The 27,834-nt window shown below is 46.2% G+C and overlaps 1 long non-coding RNA gene across 1 annotated transcript; it reads right to left on the minus strand.

The window, feature by feature from the left end:
* Window positions 1–9,802: 9,802 nt before the first annotated feature.
* On the minus strand, window positions 9,803–27,522 carry LOC104654321. The gene is made up of 3 exons (XR_746811.1): window positions 27,162–27,522; window positions 26,277–26,673; window positions 9,803–12,461 (listed from the first exon to the last, which is right to left on the minus strand). It is a non-coding gene; the product is annotated as an uncharacterized LOC104654321 (long non-coding RNA).
* Between the last annotated feature and the right edge of the window lie 312 nt (window positions 27,523–27,834).

Consider the following 27,834-nt stretch of genomic DNA (forward strand, 5'->3'; position numbering starts at 1 on the left):
TTAATATTTTGTAGAGATGGGGTCTTGCTATGTTGTCCACACTGATCTCAAATTCCTGGCCTCAAGTGATCCTCCCATCTCAGCCTCCCAAAGAGTTGAGATTATAGGCATGAGCCACCGCACCCAGACTAGAACTCCAGTTTTCATGTGTCACTCAGGGCCACAGAGAGTGGATCTCAATTCTTCCAGAAGGTCCCTCTAACTGTGAGCACGGGGCTTCCTCCCGGTAGTCAGGGCTTCATTCAGATATTTGCATTAGCAGGGCCACTGTACATACCCAGATGCAAGGAGTCTTGCTTGGTTCCTTTACACACAAAAGTCATGTGTATCCCCCCAGCACACACACAAGAGAAAGCAACTAATTAATATAATTTGACTTGGCTTGGTCCTTGATTTTTTTTGTAAGAGATTAATGACTTGCAGTGTAGCAAATACAGCGTTTTCACAAATGCTTATGAGCAAATTTGAGGAGATATGAAGGTAAATCATAGATTCTACTCAGGCGCATTAGTTCCCCAGGGCTACCATAATGAATTACCACAAACTGGGTAGCTTAAAACAATGGAAATTTATTCTTTCACAGTCCTGGAGGCCAGAAATCTGAAATCAATGCGTCAGCTAGGACTTCGCTTGCAGGAAGCAGCAGAGGAGACTTCTCCTTTGCCTCTGGTCACTTCAGTTTCCGGCAGCTCCTGCTGTTTCTTGATTTGCGGCTGCAGAAGTCCAATTTCTGCCTCCATCTTCATTGGAACTTCTTCCCTGTGTCTTTCTGTGTACAAATCTCTCTCTCCTTTCTCTTATACAGACATCAGTCACTAGATTTAGGGCTCGCCCTAAATCCAGGATGATCTCATCTCGAGATCTTTAACGAATTATATCTACAAAAACCGTATTTCCAAATAAGGTCACCTATTCTGAGGTTCCAGGTAGACACAAATTTTGGGGGATACTCTTCAACCCAGTATATTGGGGAACATATACTTTAGTGAGACAAATAGCCATTACCTAGAATACACAGTAGCATAGAAGTTCCATGAGAGACCTGCAATGAGTTCTGGGTATACAAAGGAAGGTGTGTTCACATTCATCAGATTTGGGGGAAATGGGTGAATAAGGTCATTTGAAAGGTAGGTCTTGAAGGACAGGAGACATTTTACAGGACAGGGCATTCCTGGAAGAGGAAAAAATATGAGTACAAAAACAGTGAGAGAGAATAGCAGGGCTATTCGGGAATCATAGGATTCTATTATTGTATTATTCTGAATAATAAGTATTGGCTACTTTATATGTGGCTAGGCAATCTGATTACAAGTGTCTAGCACAGCACCTTGCACACACCACAGAGCTGGTTCATATTTGTTGATTGATACCAAGAAAAAGCAAAAGGGTGACTTCGCCTCCTCCATTCAAATTCTTGAATTGCTAAGCTAAGCTTTGTGGGCACACACATTATCCCTCACCAACTGGCACTAAACAATATCATCAATGTAATGATGACAAAAATTAATTCTAATAAACAGCTAATTAAAATTGAGTCTAGAAGGGTAACATGGCCCTAATTACTACATTGGCAAAGTGTTTCCCCTATTCCTGGAACAAATTCCTACTTCATTATCCTCCTTTTGTGCAAGAAATTGAGCTTTTCCAAGGTGCAAAGCATGGATTATGGACAGTGTTGATGGCAGCCCTACCCGGCCCCTGCTCTGTCAGCTCAGAGGTGAACATGCAACTCAAATGCCCCCGTGCCACCTGCCGGTGACTACAACCTGAAGTCACATTTCCTTTCATACCCAAATTACGGTGACTCTAGGCTCCCACCTGCCACCTTAGCAAGAGTTTCCTTCAACATATGTTCATAAACAGCCACAAGGCTGTTAAGTTGGTCCCCTTGCCCTCTGCTTATGGTCGAATTAGGAGGACAGAAACTCAGGCCAGTCCTCTTAGGCTGACTTATAAACCACCGACTGCTTCCTGACTCTTCTGTGTGCTGGACTCTCTCCCCTTGGTGCTGCTGCCTCGTGCAGGAGGAGGAGCCCGGGCTCCCTGCTTGGCTGTGCCAAGGCTGTCTACTGCTGGCCGAGACATCCAGTCTCCATTTAGTATTGAGGGTCCCCACTGAGTCAAGATCCCCTCTGGTTCCTTGATGGTTTGACTTTATGGCTGCTCAAAGCAGGCCCTCTCTCTTCCAAGTGAGCCCTGCCCCTCCTGGGTATAGCTGCTGTTTCTCAGCTCTCACTTCCCAGGTATAATCCACGAAATGGCATTAAATGGATCAATATATAAGAATTTTATAAAATCACAGAATGCTTTACCTGCAAGGGATTTCACTAACCACTTGCTCCAACGTCTTCATTTTACAGAGGTTAAAAGATTTTCCCCAATGCCATACATACAACTTAATTTTATTGATGTACCTAAGTTTATTATTGATCTGTTGTCTTAGCTGCCATAACAAAGCACGACAGATGGGCAGCTTGAACAACAGAAGTGGATCGTCTCACAGTTCTGGAGGCTGGAAGTCTGAGATCAAGGTGTTGGTAGGGTTGGCTTCTTCTGAAGGCTGTGAGAAAGAATCTGTTCCATGCCTGTCCCTGGTGTCTGGTGACTTGGTGGGAATCTTTGGTGTTCCTTGGCTTGCAGGTGACGCATCACTGTAATGTCTGCTTTCATCTTCATGTGGTATCCTCCCTGTGTGTGAGTGTCTATGTCCAAATTTCCTCTTTTCATAAGGATACCAGTTAGATTAGATTAAGGTCCCACCCTATTCCAGTAAGTTTAAGACCTCATCTTAATTAATTATATCTGCAATGGCTCTATTTCCAAACAAAGCCACATTCTGAGATACAATGGGGTTAGGACTTTAACACAGGAATTCTCAGTGGGGGATATAATTCAACAGATAACATCTGTCCCCACTCTGATTGAAGGGTGGGTGGATGGCAGGGTCATCTCCACATGTGATTGGAGACTGTCAAGACAGAAAGATCATGAGTTCATGGAAAGATGCACAGCGCTTTTGAGACGGTGCTGATCTGTGTTTATCTTAAAACCTTTAAAACAAACTCCATCTTCTGTCTTTTAAACTACTTTACATCAAAAATACTCAACGAATGTGCACCAGAATTAATGCCTCTCAGGAATCACAGGGTGTCTTAGCACGATGGGCACAGTCAGAACCTCTGAGTCCTTCTCTGTGGCTGGCTGCTGATATTCCAGCCTCGCATTCACAGCCTCGCTCAGAAGCTATTGACATTTCTTTCAAAACTAATTGTGCTGCGGTTTGGGACATGAAATGGAAAAAGACCGGTTCACATTGCAATCCATCTTGGAATGAAATGGCTGTTGTGGCACCAGAAGAAAATTGTTCCATTAAGTCAAAGGCAAACCTCAATTTGGAGGACAAAAAGGCCAGCGCCTTGAGATGAGGGTCTCTGTGTTACAGAACCGTCACTGCAGTTTATAGCACTATAGTCATCACAATGCTCAGTCCCTTGCACCCAGAAAACTCCCCTTTCACCCTCCCCTTCCCCAAACCGATAGTTCTCCATTATCCATGAACATTTTAACCACAGCAACATTCTACTCTCAGCCTGGCTTGACCCTCCTCTTCTGCAAGAGCTGTGACTCCTCCTCTAGCATTTGGGGCCATCCCTTCCTCTAAACTGCAACTGCATTTAAAATTTGGACCCCCTCAGTCAACGCCCAGCAGGAAATCTTGTAGGACACAAATTTTTCTGCACACTTATGTCTGATTTCTCCTGGGAACATGCTAGAAATGCTGAATCTTCAGCTCCACCTCAGGCTTACTGAAGCAGATTCTGCTTCTCAAGATGCCCTGTGAGTGAAATGGATGCTGAATCATAGAAGTGCCACACAGTGTCTCTCCCAGTTAGGACTGAGTTCAGGCCCTCAAAAGTAATTGTCAAGCTGGTGAATGACTCTCTCTTATCTCTCAGGGACTTATTCTGTCCTCCGGTGGCTGACTACCATTAGTGGTCATAGAATGTAGACTACTATTAGCATTAATTATTTAATTAATTAATTAATTTATTTATTTATTGAGACGGAGTCTCGCTCTGTCGCCCAGGCTGGAGTGCAATGGCGCGATCTCGGCTCACTGCAAGCTGTGTCTCCCAGGTTCACACCACTCTCTTGCCTCAGCCTCCTAAGCAGCTGGGACTACAAGCACCCACCACCAAGCCTGGCTAATTTTTTGTATTTTTAGTAGTGACGGAGTTTCACTGTGTTAGCCAGGATGGTCTCGATCTCCTGACCTCGTGATCTGCCTGCCTTGGCCTCCCAAAGTACTGGGATTACAGGCATGAGCCACTGAGCCTGACCAGCATTAATTATTAATATCACCAGACCCACTTAGTTCTCTGCAGAACAATCAATATTCAGATATGACACACAGGGTGTTAAACCTGAATTTCTAGATCAAACATAAATGCTTTTTTGATTTTTTTTCCTGCTGTCTGGGATTCCCTGTGTCACGACTCTAACAATTCTCACAAGATTATCATGATCATCAGTTAATTGGAACTTTTGATAGTTTTAAAATTGAAGATCAGAAAATGTTAACCTTGAAAGGGAACTTAAAGTTCATTGAGATTAATGTCCTTACTTGACAGATGAGGAAACCAAACCGAGTTTTGTTCCGGTCATAGCCTCAGACGAGTTCACCAGTCCAGGGAGTTTCCAGTAAGGACAAGAATCTACAATTTGGACTCCAGGTGTGAGCATTTTCTATACCACACTGTACTGATGTGTGTTATACTGGGCTGGTTAGTAGATTGCATAAGATGTTTGACGGGGTCACTTCTCAATTTCTAACCAAACTGAGGGGACTGGGCAGTGAATTCAGGTTTTTGGAAGGGTGGAGTAGCTTCTTTCTATTCTAGCCTCTAAACTGTTCCCAGAGCTCGCTGGTGTAGACTGGGGAGGAGAGTGCATGAAATGGGAGTTCTCATTGTTTTCTTTACGTAATAGAATCGTTACTTAAGGTAGCGCTCTGCCCCCCATCCCTGGTACAAGGGACCTGTGAAGGGAGTGAATTCTGCCTAGACATCCAGAAACGCAGAGGCCCCGCCACCTCCAGTTTCACTTCATTCTTTGCAAAATAACCAGACTTCCAACATGACCTTGCCTCTCCAACTTCTGTATGTGTTTACGATGCCAAAGAACCATCAGCAGCAGAATCAAGTTCCCAGGTTCTAATTAGTTCATTCATTCAACTAATGAGGTCAGGGGTGTTAACTATGTGGTTTCTGGAGGGCAAGGGCCATGGGGTCTTCCTGAGGGAGATCAGCACTGTCTTCTCCAAGACCACAGCTCCACAGAGGCAACTGCCCCCACCAGCCCCACCACCTCCACCATTCCCGCATGTGCCTAGCCTGAGCTTGGCCCTTTGCATCTGTTGCTAATGCTCAGCACTAGCTCTTTTTCCTGATATGCAGCCTGAGGCCAGAGGCTGAATCATTTTTCTCCTGGTGAGACCAAGGTAAAACATACACTGGGGCGGAAAAGAAATACTAAAATCTATAGCCTGAGAAGCACATGAAAGGCAGAACAGGGTATTTCAAGGTTGACCTCGAGGTGGCCCAGGAATATCTATGCAACATTTATATTATATATTTATGTATGCTTAATATATACTGTGTAATATATTTTTACATTTAAATAAAAAGAGATAAGTTGAATGTAGTTTAGCTGGAGCTCATGTACACAAAGAAATATACATATCTCATAAATATCTCATACATACACCTACACACATATCCCATAGATATCTCATAGGTATATTTATGTTATTGTTTTCTTTATGTAATAAAGAAAATATAGATATATGAGGTATCTATGAGATATGTGTGTAGGTGTATGTAGATCTATCTATGATATGTGTGTAAATATATGTAGATTTCATATCTATGATGTGAGAACTATCATAGATCTCTGTAGATGCATGTAGATCTCTTATATTTGATATGTAGATATATAGATCTCATATATGTGAGATTTCATATATATGAGATATTCACAAGTGTAGATACAGGTAGATATATCTCATATCTCATGCATATTTCATATATTTAAATACATATATGTATGTACATACTATGTACATGTTATATAATGTAAATATATATATACATACATAATCTGTATATGTCTATGAATACACATAATGTCTGCTACTCTGTGTCTAATGTGCTCATATTCCTAGGGACATTTCTCCCGGGCTGTGCTTTCCTTTGCATGCCCATAGCCTAGAAGGTTGTCAGGAGGATTCATTTTCCCAGAGGACAGTAGTAACTGGAAAAAAAATGAAATAAAATAAATGCTACCTGTAGTGAGCAGGTCTGTCCATGAGGTGGTGGTGTTAGTATAATGGAAGCAGGAGGGAATAAGGTCAGGGCAGAGAGAGGCCCTCTGTTGGATTGATGGTGGAAGGATAAATCCATGCCCCTCCACGAACTCCCACCACGAAGCCTGACAATGCCCGGCCACTGGCTGCCAGGGTGTAGGAGATTCACACACGTAGCTTCTCAGCAGCTCCTAGACCAGCTGGCCTGGAGGCTTGGAAGCAGTCCAGGCAGGGGACACAGGATAAGCCATCAGGAGCAACAGCTCTATCAAGTGGACTTGAGTAGAATGTTCTCATGGCACCTGGACACCCCTCACATTCTCCGGCCTGTGGGTGGTTTTCTTTGCCGCCCACTGAGGGCTACAAGAAGCATATTCCAGCCAACACACAAAGCCTGGCGCTGAGGCTCCTCCAGCTCAGCCTCCTGGGCAAGCTCTCCCACCCTTTCCACACACATCTGCAAGCTCCTGCTTTTGGAGTCCACAGAGATAGGACCCGGGCCAACAAAACATTTCTGCATATTGAAAGCACTCCCAAACACCGCTTCTTTTGCAAGCAATGGCTGCTAAAGGCTGAACCACACCAAACTAGATACTGCCTCTCTGCATGGTCTTTGAAGGGAGTGGAGATACTATGAAAACAATTCACCACCGAAGCTTTCCCTGGTGCCAATCTTGCTTTCTAGTTTCTGAAGTTACATTATATATAAATATAAATATAAATATAAATATATATATATATATATATATATATTTTAAAGGTACCCTGTGTCTTCACCAGAGAGAAGGGAGAAAGAACCTTGGTTGATTCTCTGTGGCAGGGGCAAGATCTATCTTATCACTTTCAGTCCATTTAGCAACCCTGCTCTCTGAGGACTTCACAGAGAGGGAAGCTAGGCTCTGAAGGATGATGGAATTTATCTGTAGTCGCACGTGTCAGCCACAGACCTAGATCTCTCTGGTTTCCTTTGCTTTATTGACTACTTTGTTGATATTAAACAACTGGCTTTCCAATGAAAAGTAGTAACAATCATAGGATAACACCCTTAACATCTGTGTGGCCCTCTACAGTATACAAGATGCCTTTCCATTGCTGGGGCCCGGCCCAGCATAGAGATCGGCCCCCTCTGCCCTGCTTCTCCCTGGCTCCACCTTGCCAGTCCCAGACTGCGCGTGTCCCCAGCTGAGCTGGTTCTCACTCCCTCTTGCAGACATGCTCCCTTGGTAGGTGACTTCACTGGAAGCCTGTCTACTGATTCAGGGTGACAGGCTGTGCCAAAGCCCCAGCCCTTGTGGGGCTCATAAATCCTGAGACGGTAGGCGCTAGAGCGGTGCAGCTCAATGACAGGAAATTTGGCCTGTCTCTCGGTTTCACCCAGAGCCAGCCTTGACTGATGCTGAGCAAAGTGTCAGTGATGAAGGACTTGTCAACACTGCCTGGCTTCCTTCCTCACCTGCCATCAAAGGTGGACTTTTGTCCAAAGCTCTTTAATTTGGGAATTAGGTCTTAGATGTAACTGCCAAGTTAAACTGGACCCAAGAGTGAATTTGGATCTGCACTGAAGAGGGAGTGGAAATTAGTAAGTTCTGGGGTGCCCTGGGCTTGGCAGATAATCATAATTACAAAGACTGATGCTTTAAGCTCTTGCTGCAGGCCAGCTGTGTGCTAAGTGCTTCTTCACTCGATCAGCTTCTTACTTCACAACCCAGTCAGATATAGGCGATTTGTGCCCAGAGAAATGAGACACTAGGAGATGATGTGATTTGCCCAAGATGCCACAGCTAGCAATGGAGGCATTGGCATTTGAATTTGTACAGTCTGTATTGCCAGAATGGCTGCTGACCTCTCCAAGACCATGTGGGAGGTTTTCGAGGAGCCCTGAAGCTCCGTGGAGTTCCTGGCATCTGGGGAGGGCTCTATTTAGATCCAAGCCTTGGGAGAAGCCCCAGGACAAAGCAGCTTCTAAGGACCACATGGGGTGTGTTGGAGGCAGCCCGTCATGAGTCCTGCAGCCCAGCTTGTTCTCTCTCTTTCTTTTCCTTCCTCCCAAATCCTTTCTGCCTTGCCTGCCATCCAGCGAATCAATTCCAATTGATTCCAACTGATAACACTTCATGGAGTTTTGTTTATTTGAGTTTTGTTTATTTGAAGATCAGCAGTGACAAGAATGTGGCAGTCTCCGCCCTGAAGGACCGTATCCAAGCAGACTTTTTTATCTTGACTTTGAGTCCCAGCCTGGACTCCAGCCTACAGCCTCTGGTAGGCAGATTATCCTGTGCTCGCCCTTGTCTTGGCAGCACAATCACATGCTCGTTCTGTGCACTTGCCTTTTGGGCCCCAGTATACAAGAAATGGGCTTATGGGCTTAATTGAAACTATAAGTGAATTTGTCTGGAACACCGAAAACACTCAACAGCACATCTCACTCTGACAGACACTGTCAATCTAATTAGAGGCCTTGAATTATTAAAGCTCCCTAGTCACTTAGAGCTGCAGGTCACCAAGGCACCGAACACACTTGCCTGAGTAGCACTGGATTAGGAAGCAGTGGGCTCACAGCCAGCTCTTACTGTGGGCCCCTCAAATTTGTTTGATCACCACTCTTCTCAGTCATGAAATCCCACCCTCCTTTCCCAGACCGGATCCTGCTGACAGAGCCCTGAACTGGCTCGGGTCCTGGCTTCTGGTCCTACCTCTGGAGTTGACTCTGGGGGTTTTGGCCAATCCTTTTTTTTCATGGTGCCTCCATATTCCCACCTATATTGTGTGGCTACAAATATTTACTTAGGATCATTTTAGCAGCTGTGAAGTGTCCTGGGAACTCTGAATGAAAGGCGCTCTATTCCAGCTTATGAACCAAGTGATGATTCTGGCCCTGTCCACATGGCAGGGCTCTGCAGGAGAGAGACTGGACCCATTCATCCTTCATACAGTCCTAATTTTATTCCAGTGCCTCACTCTGGGCTGAGGCAGCAGGGCTTGTCAGAGAACTGAGCGGTCTTCACACTTTCAAAGTCCCTTCTATTTGGTAGGGTTGCTTTTTTTCCTTTTTTTTTTTTTTGTTTTTGTTTTTAATCATTGCATATTAGCAAAGGTAAAATCTACCATGCAAGAAAAGGAACAATCATGAAAGGAGAAAGGCCTTCTCAAGGGAGAGCTGCTTATTAGATCTTTGGAAAGTCAAGAAGGTCATTTGCCTGAGGCCAGGATTTATACTATTAGCATGGTAGGCACATCTGGGGCCCACCCTGCGTAAATATCAGGGTGCCATTTTTACGTTTATTTTTACATATGTGTGTTGTCTTGTTTCAGGGTGCCCATGGTGCAAGAGAGCACAGCTGAGAATCAACAGGGTAATATGTCCAGGGCCTGCTAGTGATGAATGTGGGTGTTTTGGCCCATTTGGGCTGCCACAACAAAGTACCCCATAGACTGGGTGACATGCAAACAACAGAAGTTTATTTCTCCCAGTTCTGGAGTGTGGAAGTCCAAGATCAAGGTGTCAGCATGGTCAGGTTCTGGTGAGGGCCCTTTCCAGGTTGCACACTGCAGACTTCTTGTATCCTCACGTGGTGGAATGAGGGCGAGAGAGCGCTCTGGGGTCCCTTTTATAAGAGCACCAATCCTATTCCTGCGAACTCCACCCTCATTACCTCCCAATGGCTTTACCTCCTAATCCCATCACATAGTAGGTTAGGGTTTCAACATATGAATTTTGCAAGGACACTAACATTCAATCCATTGCACTGAGTGTTTTTGCTTCTTCAAAATGACTCCATTGTTGCAACCTATAATTGTGCATCTGTCTTGAGGCTAAAATAGCAGGTCTTAGAGCTGGCATCTCCAGCTTCCCGGAATCCTGGGCCCCTCTACCGACCTCTCTAACACTCCCCCTGTAGGAGCACTTACTTACAGAACATTGAGTCTCTGCTCACTCTCTCCTGAATGCCTTTCTGCTCCTTCTTCTTTGAACTCCTCACTAGGCCCAGGGGCCAGGCATCCCATCCAGAGATCATCCCCAGTTGCAGATATCTGAGAAACTCTGCAGTCACTCTCTCCCTCAGGGCTAAAGTCTTCACCCCAATAGGTCTTCAATCACCATGGTTTCCAATCTCACTCTTCTTCTGGGTGTGCAGAGCATGGCTTCCCATTACTTTCAAAGGGAAGTGCAAATGTCTTATGCAAATTTACCGTATTAGTTTGTTCTCACGCTGCTAATAAAGACATATCTGAGACTGGGTAATTTATAAGGGAAAAGAGGTTTAATGGACTCACAGCTCTACATGGGTGAGGAGGCCTCACAATCATGGCAGAAGGAGAAGCAAAGGCATGTCTTACATGATGGCAGGCAAGAGGGAAGTGCCAAGCAAAACGGGGGAAAACCCCTTATAAAACTTATAAAACCATCAGATCTTGTGAAAACTCACTCACTATCATGAGAACAGTAGTATGGGGGTAATTGACCCCATGATTCAATTATCTCCCACTGTGTCCCTCCCACAACAGTGGGAATTATGGGAACTACAATTCAAGATGATATTTGGGTGGGGCACAGTCAAACCATACCACTTACCAAGGCCTTACATGATCTAGTCTGTGCCTTCCTGTTTGACTTAATTTTTCCTCTTATTCACCTCTTTGCTTATCAAATCCAGCCACATTGTTCTCTTTCCCGTCCTTCAAACTCATCCAGGTTCATTCCCACTTTAGGGTTTTGTACGTGTTCTGGTCTTTCTACTCAGTATACTCTGCCCACGAAAATTGGTATGCTGGCTTCTTCTTGTCATTCAGATCTTTGTTGAAATGTCATATTCCCAGAGCTAATTCCTTGAGCATTTTGTCTAAAATAGCCCTTCCCTCTCAGTCACTTACATCTTATACAGTTAATTGTCTTCAGACATTTAAGATCATTGACAATGCTTGATGCTATATGTGCTATCTTTTTTCCTCCAATAGTAGAAAACGGATTCTGTGAGTAGAAACTTTGTCTGACATTTTCTCTGCTATATACCTAACACTATGGAATATATATGGCACTTGATGGTTGCTCTATAAATACTTGTTAGATGACTCAATGAATAAACAAACTAGAAATATTTGTTATGGACTATAAGAGGTTGCCAGTGAACTTCACCTTGCAAACCTCATAGTCTTTAGTATTGGCCCTAGAAGTCTCATCTGGATCCCATGCTCAACCGTAGAAGGCCATAGTATTGGGTTTGGGCTGGGTTGCAGTGTCCCAGTCACCTAGGCTTTGTGGTGCTTAGCTGTGGCTAGTAGAACAAGGTACCAAGGGTGAGCCAAGAAGCAACCTCCAAAACTTATCAGAATGTCCAACCTGGCCGCTGCTTCTTGTAGGATAGGCAAAGTGTGAAGATCTTGATATGAAGCATAGGATATAAACTGGGGAAACCAAACCAGAGTTCAAGCCTGAAGGAATTCCCAGAGCCATGGGAACATGGTTGTAGAAAGCCCCTATAGTTTTGGGTGAGCTGGTGAAGGAGGAATTAGACTTACTTGGTTCAGGCACACAATGATCTTCAGTCCTTCTCTTGAAGGCATGAGCTGGCTGCAGTTGCACTTTGCTCTGCTGGAGAGGAGCTGATGTCAGAGACTGACAATAGGTCAAGGGCTGGGTGGAAGTATTCATTGCTGATTAAGTATTTCTTGATACTGAATGAGAGTAGATTTAGTGGAGGGGAAGGGAAGACCACCAAAGAGATTATTCTACAGTCCAGAAAAGAGAGGACAAGAGCTAGTGATGGCAGAAGGGAGGAAGAGAAAGAGATTCATGCAAGAGAATTACTAATGCAAAATGTGCAAAATTTAAATTCAATCAGACTAGGCCAATGGAATAAGGAAAAAGAAAGACGCCATGAAGCCCAGGAGGACCTGAGCATGCTCAGCACTGTAGAGGGTGTTGCGTACCTTGATTAAGTGAAAGACAGCAAGGGAGAGGCATGAGAGGGCAGGGAAATGTGCTTTACCTCTAGACAGGCTGATGTGACCAGCTCATTGGGACACCAGAGAGATTTTTTCCAAAAGTAGCTGGAAATACTGGCCTACAGCACAAAAGCCCTAGGAGCCAGGTGAATGCCTGGAAGAATAGAAGGAATTACATTATTTAAAGTAAAATGGGCCAGGCATGGTGGCTCACGCTTATAATTCCAGCACTTTGGGAGGCCAAGGTGGGCGGATCACTTGAGGTCAGGAGTTCAAGACCAGCCTGGCCAACACGGGGAGACCCTGTCTCTACTAAAAATACAAAAATTAGCCAGGTGTGGCGCGCCTGTAATCCCAGCTACTCCAGAGGCCGAGGCGGGAGAATCACTTGAACTGGGGAGGTGGAGCTTGCAGTGAGTTGAGATGGCTCCACTGTACTCCAGCCTGAGTGACAGAGCAAGACTCCATCTCTAAACAAAACAAAATAAAACAAGGAAACAAACAAACAAAAAAGTAAAATGGGGCTTTTGAAAGTAACCAAGAATTCTAGTAGGGGGAGGGGAAGCCAGAAGGACATTTTTAACTTGAATAAAAACTAATGCTAATGAAGGGAAAGCTTGAAGCTGGAGGATGGTTTCGGATTGAATTATTTAAACTGTAGCATGTGATTTCAGAAATCAGCTGTCTTTTTGCTTTACAAAGAGAACTCAGGAGTGTCTTGAGAGTCAGAAGCTTAGGAACCAAACCTCCAAAGGGGCCAGACCAGGAAAACCTAGCTCTCCCCAGTACAAAGGGGAAAGCGCTCCTGTTCAGTGCTGCTTTCTGCACCACAACCACCTGTGAGGAGCACTCTGTGCAGGTAATTCTGAAAGCGCCATACGAAAGAAAAAAATCACATGTTATTCATCATAAATGCGAAAGCAAAAGCAAACGAAGGTTTCTCCCTGCCTTCAAATGAAGACGACCAAAAGCATCAGAGGTGACAACAAGACAGACATGACATGAAGATTGAAAACCAGATTATACCCAAGGGAGCACGCATAAAATTAAGAAAATAATTACTGACTATAAGACGCAGATCACAGAATAAAAGGAGTCCCAAAAGAAACTTCCTTCCACAACAGAAACAAACAACAACTTAAAAATATGAAGAAAGTGGGTCGGACGCAGTGGCTCATGCCTATAATCCTAGCACTTTGGGAGGCTGAGGCGGGTGGATCACTTGAACTCAGGAGTTTGAGACTAGCCTGGGCAACATCTCTATTAAAAATACAAAGTTAGCCTGGTGTGGTGGCGGGTGCCTGTAATCCCAGCTACTCGGGAGGCTGAGGCAGGAGAATTGCTTGAATCCAGGAGATGGAGGTTGCAGTGAGCCGGGATCATGCCACTGCACTTCCAGCCTAGGTAACAGAGTGAGACTCCATCTCAAAAATAAAATGAATAGAATAGAATAGAATAGAATAGAATAGAATAGAATAGAATAGAATAGAATAGTGATATTTCATAAGCTGGTGTTACATCAATGAGAGAATATTATCAAAGCAGCCTTGGGTCCTTCTCCCTGAGTTCTTACAATAAGCCCCAGGTCAGGGTTACAAATATCAAGCAAAGGGAATGCTAGGGAGGTAGGGGTAAGGCTACGAGTCAGGGCTGATAGTAAAAAGATGGTCATGTGGAGCGAGGCAGGTGGGAAGTAGGGCAGGTCTTAGCTAAGAACTTCAGAGGAAGCCTCTCAGATCAGACCCAAGGCTACAGGGTAGGAATCGACTGCAGAGACGGGAGCTGCTGGCTTTCCGAGACTGCAGCTTCTGGTGCTGCCTCTTGGACTAGTTCCCACATTACAGGTTACCTACAGCTTCCCCCAGAAAAGAACACTTTCCTTTTGAAATATAGGACAAAGACTATTTCTTGAGTATCTTGGAGGGCCTCCAGGCAATGTGGACCAGGAAATAGGAGATTTACTGGTCAAATCAACCTTGAGAAAGGCTGGATTCAAATAACCTTCTTTGATTTCTCAGTGACCATTGAATTCTCAGTATATGAAAGGCCCTCCAAAGTCCTGCTTTTATTTATTTATTTATTTATTTATTTATTTATTTATTTATTTAGAGACAGAATCTTGCTCTGTCACCCAGGTTGGAGTGCAGTGGCGTGATCTCAGCTCACTGCAACTTCCACTTCTTGGGTTCAAGTGAGTCTTCTGCCTCAGCCTCCCATGTAGTTGGGATTACAGGCACTCACCACCACACCAGGCTAATTTTTGTATTTTTAGTAGAGATGGGGTTTCACCATGTTGGCCAGTCTGGTCTTGAACTCCTGACCTCAAGTGATCCCCCCTCCCCCGCCATTGGCCTCCCAAAATGCTGAGATTACAGGTGTGAGCCACTACCCCCAGGCAAAAGTCCTGCTTCCACAAAACACACTTTATCTTCACTGCCTTGGGGTTATAATGTGTAACAATCACAATAATGGTCACCAAATTGGAGTTGGCTGATGCGATTGGCTATGCCCATCTCTTCTTACTTCCATATTTCTGCGTTATAGTAAAGTTGAAGAGAGCAGCTTTCTCGGAGGAGGGTATCTGAGCAATATGTATTCTGGCTAGAGCCTCTCAGCACACCCATGGAAAGCTACAATACAAATTATCAATCTGTAGAGCACTCTGTGTTTTACAAAGCACTTTACTACTATTTATCATATAGTAAATATGTAAATATATGTGCATAAAGTAAATGTGGAATATGACAGGAGTTGGACGTAGCGGAGTCAATTGTATTCTAGAAGTGCAATAAAACAAGCTTGGTTCCTGCAAGGTGTATGTCAGTTGGTTCCAGAAAGGTGAAGATTTGGGGTAATTGGATCCCACTTTCTACAACAGTTTCCACCGGTTGAAAGCACACCTACTGCTTGCCCTGGGGGTGTTTTCCCCACCATCCCTTCTCAAGGTTCATTTCTAATTACTTGAATACCCCTAGGGTGCTGAGTGAACAGGTTAATTTAAATGGGAAGACCTAAAACTCTTGTTTTTCAGCTCCTTGCTGAGGTACCTGATGATTATCCCATTGCCAACCGGGGCAAGTCCAAATGCCTTTACATCCCTTCACAACGTCATCCCCCATCACTTTCCCTGCACGCTGTGTTCCAGCTCCTTGGAATAGGCCCCCCATTTCCTGAACAGGTTGCACTTCCTCCGCTTCTTACCCCTCAACATACACACCCTGCATTCTGTTCCTGGCTGCCCTTCTTTCCTTTCTCTACCTGCAAAACCCTCCCCAGCTCCCCAGGGCAGAGCTAGTTGCTTCTTCCCCTGGATCCCAGGGCCCTTTCTACCTATGGGCCTCCAGTAGTGCCTAATGGCTTATAGATGATGCCCAGGAAACATTCATTGAGGGGAGGTCTCATGGAGCAGGAGACACACCTGCTCCCTCTTCACTTTCTGCCATTAGGAAAAGCTTCCAGAGGCCTCCTCCAAAACAGATGCCGGCACCGTGCTTCTTGCACAGTCTGAAGAACCATGAGCCACAATAAGCCTCTTTTCTATATGAATTACCCAGTCCTGGGTATTTCTTTATAGCAATGCAAAATAGACTAATACAAGGCATATGTAAATTTTTTTTAAATGCTTTTCTAAAGGAGCATAGATTGAATGAGGATGAGGCCTGATAGGAAAAAATGGATTCAAGGTAAGCCACACTGAATAATAGAGTGAGGAAGAGATGCGGCAAAGGACTGTGCCCGGGCCCCACCTGCTGGCAGGGCAGGGATTCCACTGCAGTGCCAGGGGCGCTCCTTGTCTCAAGGACAGGGCAGGGCTGAGAAGCAGGCTGAAGTCCCGCCCCACCTTCAGCCTCCATGGTAAAGGCAGGGATTTGTAGCCAGGTCTCCTGGAAGGCAGTACATGATTTGCTACTGGTTTTTCACATATTTTCCCAATCATTTCCTCTTCATGTTTAACCTTCTATTATTTGACTAAAATCTCTAAGAAAAGCTTAGTTCCTTCTGAGCTCAGTCCGCCCTTGTTATCTTTTCTCAAAATTTCTGAATGCAAAGGGGTGGAAACCAGGTTTCCAGACATTCAGCTCAGCCAGGCAAACAGCCTCTAGTAATTCCAGGCAAGTGCAAAGACAAGCAGCAAATTGGGCAAACAGTAGAAGTTGCACCTGTTTTCTTTTTGAGAGTATCCTTATCAGAGAGCCAGAACTAGTCATTAAATTGTGTTTGTTTACTAACGTTGCTTTACCTTGCTGAGCTCAAAGTGCCCCCACAGACAAAAAAGATCACAGACCACTGCAATTATCAGGGACTGCAGAGTGTGTTTAGTTCCTCCCACCTTATTTCACAGGGTGGAAATTGATAAGGGGAAAGGGGAAATTCAAATTACAACAGACTTGATAGAATTCTTTTGCTGTTTTCCTCTAGACAACTCAGGCTCAGTTTAAAGTCCTTTTAAAAAGCCACCATTTTCTGATTTGCTCCTTCAGAAACAGGGCAGCAAATATAAGGATGGGAACAGAAGTGAGAAAGGCACTCTGAAGCAGCGGACACAAAAGAAGAGTGATTTGGCCGGGCGCGGTGGCTCAAGCCTGTAATCCCAGCACTTTGGGAGGCCGAGACAGGTGGATCACAAGGTCAGGAGATCGAGACTGAGATAGAAAGCCCCTAAAGGAAAAATTCTAAACATACATGCATGTGACCACCCCCCGGGCTTACACAAACAACTTATCTAGAAAACCCCTAGCCGTTTGAGGTTGCAACATACATGCATGTGACCACCCCCCCGGGCTTACACAAACAACTTATCTGGAAAACCCCCAGCCGTTTGAGGTTGCGAAAAAGGCAGGAACCAACCGGAAACTGCCGAATGTTCAACTTTAAATGTTAACCAATAATAAGCTTGTAACTACTGTTTCTCTGTGACTTGTTTGTACCTCGCTATAAAAGAAACCCTAAAACAGCAGCCGGGGCCTCTCTCTTTACCTGCCATTGTATAAAGCGGAGAGGTCCGGGTTCGAACTCGTAATAAAGCGACCCCGGCTATTTGGCTTTGACTCTGGACTCTGGTGGTCACTTACTGGGGTCTCGCGACTTCGGGCACAACATTTGGGGGCTCGTCCGGGATTCCCCTAAGCCCACCAGACCCCAGGTCAACGGTTCATCGCTGTGAGCAGATTCGGTAAGTCGGCCGGCTTGAGTCTCTGTGTTATCTGTAGTCTCTGTGTCGTCTGGAAAAATCCCGCGGGGTCTGTATTGGTGGTCGGCATAGTCTTGGCAGACGCGCTATAAGACAGCCACCAGGGGCCGGTGGGAGACGTCCCCTGGCACCCGTCTGGGGCTCTGTATTTATTAGCCCATCTGGTTCTGATCAGGAGCTAAACCCAAGACGCGCTGGTGACTATTGTTATGTTAATTACTTAACTTTCATTTTTCAGGACCTACTTGGCAAGGAAAAAAAAAAAGAGTACAATACTTCCGGTTTTACTCTTTTCTCTATCTCTCTTTTCTATATCTCTCTTTTCTCTATCTCTAGGATTCTACTACCATGGGTAATAGCCAGAGTACTCCACTCTCCATTCTTATAAATAACTTTAAAGATGTTAAGGCAAGGGGCCATGACCTTAGCATAGAACTCAGAAAAGGGAAATTGGTAACTTTCTGCCACTCGGAATGGCCCACCTTCAGTGTAGGGTGGCCAGCTGAGGGGACCTTCTGTCTCCCCATTATCATTAAGGTAAAATAAAAAATTTTCCTGCTTGGGCGGTCAGGACATCCTGATCAGATCTCTTACATCCTGGTGTGGCAAGACCTTGTGGAAAATCCACCCCCTTGGCTAACTCCTTTTGTGCTGACACCAGAGCCATGTAGGGCTCTGGTCGTACAGTCGACAGAACACCCCCGTAGGCCAAAAACACTGTCCGCTCCCCCACCCCCTGTGTCAGAAGACAGTCAGGATCCCCTGCTTTTAGAACCCCCGCCTTATCATCCCCCTCCTGGCCCTCAGCCCCAAGCCCCCCCAGGGGACCTCGAAGAGCGGGAAGCAGCAGCTGCTGCTGCAGCCGGGGCCGTCGAAAGTAAAAGTAACTCTGGGGGGCCGGCGGGGCGGATGCGCAGACACACTCAATGGGAAATAAGCTCGTGCCCCCCTGATTCCACTGTGGCTCTCCCCCTGAGGGAAATAGGACCCCCCGATGACACGGGCAACCCTAGACTCCAGTACTGGCCATTCTCCACTAGTGACCTGTACCATTGGAAAACCCAGAATGCTCGGTTTTCTGATAACCCTAAAGATTTAACAGCTCTTTTAGACACTGTTATGTTTACCCATCAACCAACCTGGGATGATTGTCAACAACTCCTCAGAATTTTGTTCACAACAGAGGAACGAGAAAGAATACAGGTAGAGGCCAGAAAACTGGTTCCGGGAGATGACGGCCAACCTACCGCCAACTCTGACCTCATTAATGCTGCCTTTCCCTTGACCAGACCTGCATGGGACTACAACACGGCAGAAGGTAGGGGAAGGCTACTCGTTTATCGCCAGACTCTAATGGCGGGTCTCCGGGCTGCCGCTCGCAAGCCCACCAATTTGGCCAAGGTATATTCCATGTTACAGGGAAAAACAGAAAGCCCAGCTACCTATCTAGAAAGATTGATGGAAGCCTTTAGACAGTTTACCCCCATGGACCCGGAGGCACCCAAAAACCAGGCAGCTGTTGTCATGTCTTTTGTAGATCAGGCAGCTCCGGACATTAAAAAGAAACTCCAAAAATTAGAAGATCTAGAAGGAAAACAATCCAGGACCTCCTCCGAATCGCCCAAAAAGTATACAATAATAGAGATCTCCCAGAAGAGAGACAGATTAGGGCCACTGAAAAAATGACCAAAGTCTTAGCCGCAGTAGTTCAGAAAGAACAGTTACAGTCAGAGGGTGCCCAACCCAAGCGTACTCCTAGACACAACTTAAAGAAAGATCAATGTGCATACTGCAAGTAAACAGGTCACTGGGTAAAAGATTGCCCCAAGAAAAAACAGCACCAACTGGGGCAAGAACAATGGCAGCCCAAGGCCTCATCAATATTAGTAACCCAAGATGACTAGGGAAGACGGAGTTCGGACCCCCTCCCCGAACCTAGGGTAACTCTACAAGTGGAGGGGTCCCCGGTTCAGTTTCTGGTCGATACCGGGGCACAGCATTCAGTCTTGGTCAAGCCTTACGGGAAATTATCTAATAACTTATCCTGGGTACAAGGGGCCACAGGAGTTAAAAGATACCCTTGGACAACTCAAAGAACTGTAAATCTGGGAACAGGAGAGGTAACCCACTCCTTCCTGGTTATTTCCGAGAGCCCTTGTCCTCTATTAGGGAGAGATCTGCTGACAAAAATGGGAGCCCAAATCCATTTCCAACCGGGGGGCCCCAAAGTAACCGATTCTCAAGACAAGCCAATATCTGTCCTCACAATTGCCCTAGAAAATGAGTATAGACTCCATCAGGAACCGGCACCTCCTGACCAGAATATCGGCCCCTGGCTACAGCGCTTCCCAGAGGCCTGGGCAGAAACAGGAGGTTTGGGACTGGCAAAACACCGTCCTGCCATATTTGTTGAAGTTAAACCTGGGACGGATCCTGTTCAGGTACGGCAGTACCCGATGCCCCTAGAAGCCAGAGAAGGTATTACACCACACATCTGCCGGCTCCTAGATCAGGGAGTTCTATGCACCTGCCACTCAGCATGGAACACCCCGTTGCTGCCAGTACGCAAACCTAACAGTAAAGATTATAGGCCAGTACAAGACCTAAGAGAAGTCAACAAAAGAGTCATGGACATTCACCCCACTGTGCCAAACCCATACACCCTCTTAAGCACCTTAAGCCCTGAAAAACAGTGGTACACTGTCCTGGATTTAAAAGATGCCTTTTTCAGCCTGCCTTTAGCCCCTAAGAGTCAGGAACTTTTTGCATTCGAATGGACAGATCCCGAGAGGGGCATAAATGGCCAGCTAACGTGGACCAGGCTACCACAGGGATTCAAAAACTCCCCAACTCTGTTCGACGAGGCCCTCCACGAAGATCTGGGTGAGTACCGGCGACAGCACCCTGAGATCACTCTTTTACAGTATGTTGATGACCTTTTAATAGCAGCTGAATCCCCAGAGGCCTGCCTACAAGGAACCGAAAGCCTCCTAAAGGCTTTGGGAGATCTAGGCTACCGAGCCTCGGCAAAGAAGGCTCAGATCTGCAAATCAGAGGTAACCTACCTAGGATACCTGGCAAAAGGGGGGCAACGCTGGTTGACGGATGCCCGAAAAGAGACTGTTCTACATATCCCTAGACCCCAATCAACACGACAAATAAGAGAGTTCTTGGGGTTGGCAGGGTTCTGTAGACTCTGGATACCGGGCTTTGCTGAATTGGCTAAACCACTATACCAGGCAACAAAAGAGCAGCAGCCCTTTAATTGGACAGAAGAGGCTGAGCTGGCTTTCCAACAAATCAAAACTGCTCTGCTATCAGCCCCTGCGTTGGGACTCCCTGATGTCTCCAAGCCATTCCACCTATACGTGGATGAGAGCCGGGGTGTAGCCAAAGCAGTATTGACTCAGTATTTAGGTCCTTGGCGGAGACTGGTTGCATATTTGTCGAAGAAACTGGACTCAGTGGCTGCTGGGTGGCCTCCTTGTCTCCGGGTAATCGCGGCCACTGCCTTAATGGTCAAAGACGCTGATAAACTGACCATGGGCCAAGAATTGCAGGTCACTACCCCACATGCCATCGAAGGCGTACTCAGACAGCCACCTGATCGGTGGCTTAGCAATGCCCGGCTCACCCACTACCAGGGACTGCTACTAAACCCCCTCAGAATAACTTTCATGCCCCCAACGGCCCTAAACCCCGTGTCCCTACTGCCAAATCCGGACTTGGAGAGCCCACTCCACGACTGCTCCGAGATATTGGCCCAGGTACACGGAGTCAGAGAAGACCTACAGGACCGGCCACTGCCAGACGCTGACCTCGTCTGGTTCACCGATGGAAGCAGTTTCGTCCACCAAGGACAAAGGTACGCGGGAGCAGCGGTAACCTCAGAAACCAAAGTCATTTGGGCAGAACCCTTGCCCCTGGGAACGTCGGCCCAAAAGGCTGAACTGGTGGCATTGACTCAGGCCTTAAAATTGGGGAAAGACCAAAAACTAACGGTATATACTGACAGCCGATATGCCTTTGCCACAGCTCACATACATGGAGCAATATATAGGGAAAGGGGGCTCCTCACGGCAGAAGGAAAACACATTAAAAACAAAAAAGAAATCCCGGCCTTATTAGCTGCCCTCTGGGAACCCAGAAAATTGGCGATTGTCCACTGTCCAGGACACCAAAGAATAACTGACATGGTCTCCCGGGGAAATAACCTGGCTGATCAGACTGCTAAAAATGTGGCTCAAACCCCTTCACAGCTCCTAGCCCTTCAGCTGCCTGACCCGGGGCCCCCAGAGCTACCCTCTGACCCGGAGTACTCAGAGAGCGACCTCCAGTGGATAAGCGAGCTCCCTATGGCTCAGATGCACGACAAGTGGTGGAAAGACTGTAAAAACAACATTATTCTCCCAGACAAATTAGGACAATGGGTACTAGAACGAATCCATCATAGTACCCATTTAGGCTCAAGGCGAATATTGGACTTAATAAGACACTCAAAACTAAAAATCAGAGATGCTTCTAAAAAAGTTGAACAAGTGACTAAAAATTGTGTAGTATGCCAACTCAATAATGCAGGAAACCAACCCCAAACCACTGGAAAAAGACAAAGAGGAAATAGACCTGGGGCTTATTGGGAAATTGACTTCACTGAAATAAAACCAGGAAAATATGGATACAAATACCTACTAGTTTTTGTAGGTACTCTTTCAGGATGGACAGAAGCCTTCCCAACCAAAAAGGAAACTGCCCAAGTCGTAGCCAAGAAAATCCTAGAAGAAATCTTGCCCAGGTATGGCTTCCCAGCTATGATAGGGTTGGACAATGGGCCGGCCTTCATCGCCAAGGTAAGTCAGGGTCTGGCTTCCATTCTCGGGGCAAATTGGAAATTACATTGTGCATATCGCCCGCAAAGCTCAGAACAGGTAGAAAGAATGAACAGAACATTAAAGGAGACCCTAACTAAATTGACCATGGAGACTGGCGCTAACTGGGTAGTCCTTCTCCCCTACTCCCTGTTCAGGGCAAGAAACTCCCCTTACAGATTAGGTCTCACCCCTTATGAAATAATGTATGGCAGACCTCCCTCTATTGTCCCTAACCTAAAAGACAATCTCATCAAATCTGATGTCGATGATGGTGTTGAACTCTTATTTTCCCTACAAGCCTTACAGAAAATTCATGAAGAAATCTGGCCTAGACTAAGAGAACTATACAAAACAGGACCTCCACCCGTTCCACACCAGATCCGGCCAGGAGACTGGGTTCTCATCAAGCGACACCGACAAGAAACCTTAGAACCAAGGTGGAAGGGGCTGTTCCAGGTGATCCTAACCACGCCAACAGCACTCAAGGTAGAAGGAATCGCTGCCTGGATCCACTACACCCATGCCAAGCCAGTGGACCCCCTCTCAGACTTCGTCGGGCGCTCCACAGAGAAAACCACGGCCTGGACAATTGACCGGACTAAAGACAATCCTTTAAAACTCACCCTGCGCCGTCATCAACCGTAATTATGGTGTCCATCTCCTTTGTGACTGCTCTTGCTTTTGCGGGCCTTCAGCTGGAAAATCCAAGCACAGCAGGCTTCATCCCCGTTTGCCTGGCGTTTTTTCCTGACAGAGAATTGGACCCACTACGCTCAGACACAGGTACAAGGCCATCTTCTGGCCACAGCTGATTGCCCCCCTCAAGGTTGTAGCTCTCCTATCTATGTTAATTTTACTGATTTCCAGGCACAACCGGGAAAAGTCACCCCAGCTATTTGCTTTCTCTTTGACCAACAAATCCCCTATTGTGAAAACACATGGGTTGAACAAAGTGTCGGTTGCCCCTATAGCTCATGTAAAATCCACACTGTCAAGACTCTCACGGCCTCAGAAACCCTCTCGAGCTAAGTGTGGAATTCCCATAATTTTTTTAAAACTGCCACAGGCTACACATGGGTTATCTGGGATCCCTGGGACTCCCGTTGGACCTCCCAAAAGAAGGGGGCCATGTACATGACATCTGGGACAAAGTGGCCTAGCAGCCGCCTCTATCTATGGCGCTCACTTGTTCAGATCCAAACCACCCTCCACGCTAACATTCAGAAACAGGAAACAGAATTAAACAAACAACTCTCCACTTTAACCTCCTCGCGCCCTTTCTCCTGGTTATCTCTGCTGAGAGAGGGGTTACTTCTCGCGAAAGCCACCGGTCTGGGAAACCTCTCTGCATGTTTCTTTTGCACTACCCTAGGACAGCCACCCCTGACGGCCGTCCCGCTCCCAGCCCCCTTCAATAATTCCCTAACAACTTCCAGCCAAGGATCCTCCCCCATCTCAGATGTTCCTTTGTTCTTAAACCCCGAACAAACACAGGTTTTATTTTGCTATTCAAACGCTAGCACCTCCCTTTGCAACATAACCTCTCCTCCCAACTCCACTCTGTACGCCCCTCATGGCTCATTCTTCTGGTGTAATGGAACTCTATATAAAAATCTCACTGTTCAGGCCACTAAGAGCCTCCTATGTCTCCCTGTTACAATAGTTCCCCAACTAACCCTGTGAACCCCTGCTGAATATCTAGAAGGAGACTACATGCCTTCCTTCAGGACAAAAAGGGCTGTATTTCTTCCCTTAGTAGCCGGTGTCTCACTCACCACATCCGTAATAGTGGCAGGGTTAGCAGGAGGAGCCCTAGGCCACGCTCTCATTACTACCGCTAAGCTCTCCCAACAATTCTCCACAGCAATGGAAGCTTCAGCTGAATCCCTAGCCTCATTACAAAGGCAACTGACCTCCCTCGCCCAAGTTACTTTGCAAAATCAACCCATCATCAATAAAACAATTGAAACAGACATATAAGACCCAAGATTGGCTCTTGAAGACACAACTAAAAGGGGAGAATGAGATAGAAAGCCCCTAAGGGAAAAATTCTAAACATACATGCATGTGACCACCCCCCGGGCTTACACAAACAACTTATCTAGAAAACCCCCAGCAGTTTGAGGTTGCAACCTACATGCATGTGACCACCCCCCGGGCTTACACAAACAACTTATCTGGAAAACACCCAGCCGTTTGAGGTTGCAAAAAAGGCGGGAACCAACCAGAAACTGCCGAATGTTCAACTTTAAATGTTAACCAATAATAAGCTTGTAACTACTGTTTCTCTGCGACTTGTTTGTACCTCGCTATAAAAGAAACCCTAAAACAGCAGCCGGGGCCTCTCTCTTTACCTGCCATTGTATAAAGCGGAGAGGTCCGGGTTCGAACTCGTAATAAAGCGACCCCGGCTATTTGGCTTTGACTCTGGACTCTGGTGGTCACTTACTGGGGTCTCGTGACTTCGGGCACAACAAGACCATCCTGGCTAACACAGTGAAACCCCCTCTCTACTAAAAAATACAAAAAACTAGCTGGGCGAGGTGGTGGGTGCTTGTACTCCCAGCTACTCAGGAGGCTGAGGCAGGAGAATGGCATGAACCCGGGAGGCGGAGCTTGCAGTGAGCTGAGATCCGGCCACTGAACTCCAGCCTGGGCAACAGAGCGAGACTCCGTCTCAAAAAAAAAAAAAAAAAAAAAAAAAAAAGAAGAGCGATTGATGGACTGCCCAAGCTCGGGTAGATAATTCCACTCTGAACCAATCCTCGCATAGAGGAAACACTGTAAAATATTGATCTATGATCTATATTGAATGGCCCATTCCTTCTTAAAATATACTAATGGACAGATGCAACAATACAGGTGCATATCTTAATTGCTAATCCTATAAACGTGACTGAGCATCCACTCTGTACTAAATCCACAGAGATTAAAGTAAGGATATAAATATGTATAATGAGAAGAACAAACATTTATTGAGCGCTACGATGTTTCAGGTGCTGGACCAAGTTATAACCTTAATAGTAACTACATTGAACCTTAATAGTAAGTATAATTGTTAGTCCATTTTATAGGTAAGGAAATGGAGACGAGGACGATGAAGTAGCTTGCCTGACAGGTGATAGTGCTGAGATTCTGAATTAGTTTAGCCTGAGTTCCTAATCATTCTGCCCCAGTGACCTCCATGAGACTAGATCCCTGGAACCTGTAGTAAAATGGGTGGCGCATACCCGAACCAAGTGCCAGTACCACGTGATAAAAACTTCAAATGGGAAAAGGGAAGATGGGATAAAGAACAGGGAGATTTGCTAAATGATACAAAATTACAGCTGGATAGGAGGCATAAAGGCTATTGTTCTATAGCACTGTAGGATGACTGCAGTTAATAGGAACATATACTTTCAAAGAGCTAGAAGAAGGATCTTGAAAGTTTCTAACACAAAGAAATGATAATGTTTGATGTGACAGATATGCTAATTACCCCGATCTGATCACCATACCTTCTATGTATCAAAAGATCACTGTGCACCCCCTACATTTGTGCAATTATTATTTGTCAATAAAATAAAATAAAAAGGATTCCAAATGGGAAAAAAGAAAGAAAGAATTCACAGGGAAGGTAATGCTAGAGCAGGTGCTTAAAGAATGAGGGAGGAGGCCGGGTGAGGTGGCTCATGCCTGTAATCCTAACGCTTAGGGAGGCTGAGGTGTGAGGATTACGTGAGCCAAGGGGACCGAGACCAGTCTGGATAACATAACGAGACTCCGTCTCTATTTTTAATATATATTTATATTATACTTTTTTTTTTTTTAAAGAAAATGAATGAGGGAGGAGATGTCCATTTGGAAACGAGCGGAGGAGAGGAAGCGCGCCTTAGGAATGCGGTTGAGATAACTAGGAACATCGTACCTGATGCTGTAGAAGAACCGAATGGTGCCAGGGTCAGACAAAACGTACCCCGGGGGCTCAGATGGTGGCCTCAATCCAGCTGAAGAGAGAGACCAATCTCCATGCAATCAGGATGAAGAGCTGTAGACCACAAGGTGAAAATTGCTGTTGGCTATCTGAGCTCAACCTTCATGGAGACTGGCGCACCGCTGCCCTCTCAGGTCACCAGCTGGACGCTGCCCTGGAGTAGACTGCATGGGAGGGTTGTGCAGGGTAGGGACACAGCCAAATGGAGCTGCCAAGAACCAGAGAAATTACTGAAGATGGTGTCAAGTCCTCTGAAACAGTCTCCTTTCCATAGCCTCTGGCTTCATCCAGCCTCACCTTTGGCCATCAGCATGTGCTGCAGACACGGGATCTGCAAGAAATGCAAAAGGTATCAAAGAAAAGGCTGGTTCCACGTGATATTGATGCCCAAGCATCTACCAAAGTCAACTTTCTGTTTTTTGCTCTGTGCTTGCTTAGGCAGGTCCTCAAGTTTGAAAGACCAAAAATCATGGCTAACACATGGATGTCAGCCAGCCTGAGCGGCCCTAGCACCTCCGCTAATACTCGCTGGCCTTCTTAGAGAGGCATCCCTTTTCTCTTTTGCACACCTTGGATTTTCTCTTTTTCCATTTCCCACTCTAATCCTCTCCGACGTTCCCTGTTCCTTTCCCTTTCTTCTTCCTCGTTCCTCCATTAGTCTCTGGTGGACCCGCCCCATGGCTGGCAGCTCTGGGGCCAGGCAGTTGCCAATTCTGGTTTTCCAGGCCCGCTTTGGAAGAGTGGCATCCCCTTGTGATCACGGACTGCCTGCACCTGGATCTCCCAGAGAGCTGGGAAAATGCAGAGCTCTGGGCCCACCTCCAATCTGCTGAAATAGGCTTGCGGAACTGGAAGCTATGCCTCCAACAAGTCTTCTGGATCAGTTTTTGCTCACTAAGGTTTGAGACCCTCTGCTCTGGAGACAAAGGCCCTGGAAAGTTTGATCTCTCATCTCTCTCTCTGCTTCCCCCATTAACCCTTCTCCAAAAAATGGAGAAGCTGAGCTGAAGGCACAGCATTGAGCTTTTCCTTCCCTTCTGTCTTCTGTCTAGACGTCTTTCTCCTCTGCTGGATGGTGAATCCCTAAGGATGGGAGTTGTGTTCTACTCAACTCTGGAACCCCAAGGTTCCCATGATGTCTGGGTCACCATGGACACTTAGAAATGTTTGTTGAATGAATAAATTATTGATGCCCTCCCTCCCCCCCCCTTCTCTCCTCCTCCTCCCCTTTTCTGTTCCTCTTTCTCTTGGGATCCCCTTGGCCTTGGGCACAAAACCCAAATGTTTTAACAGATTGTTAATGTTTAAAGGGAGACAGGTGGGCACAGGCAGGGCAATGGCAGGTTGCTCAATGGACAAACAAATCCACCTTCTTCTGTTGTCTCCTAAGCCAACAGGAAGCAGCCGGAAGACGGTCAGACGGTCACTCACCCGGCAAGGGCTCGGGACTGCTGTCCTGCCTGCCCCACGCAGCAGTTGCATAACCTTGCTG

The sequence above is a fragment of the Rhinopithecus roxellana genome, chromosome 9 (assembly GCF_007565055.1).
Source record: "Rhinopithecus roxellana isolate Shanxi Qingling chromosome 9, ASM756505v1, whole genome shotgun sequence".
NCBI classification, from domain to species: Eukaryota; Metazoa; Chordata; class Mammalia; order Primates; family Cercopithecidae; genus Rhinopithecus; species Rhinopithecus roxellana.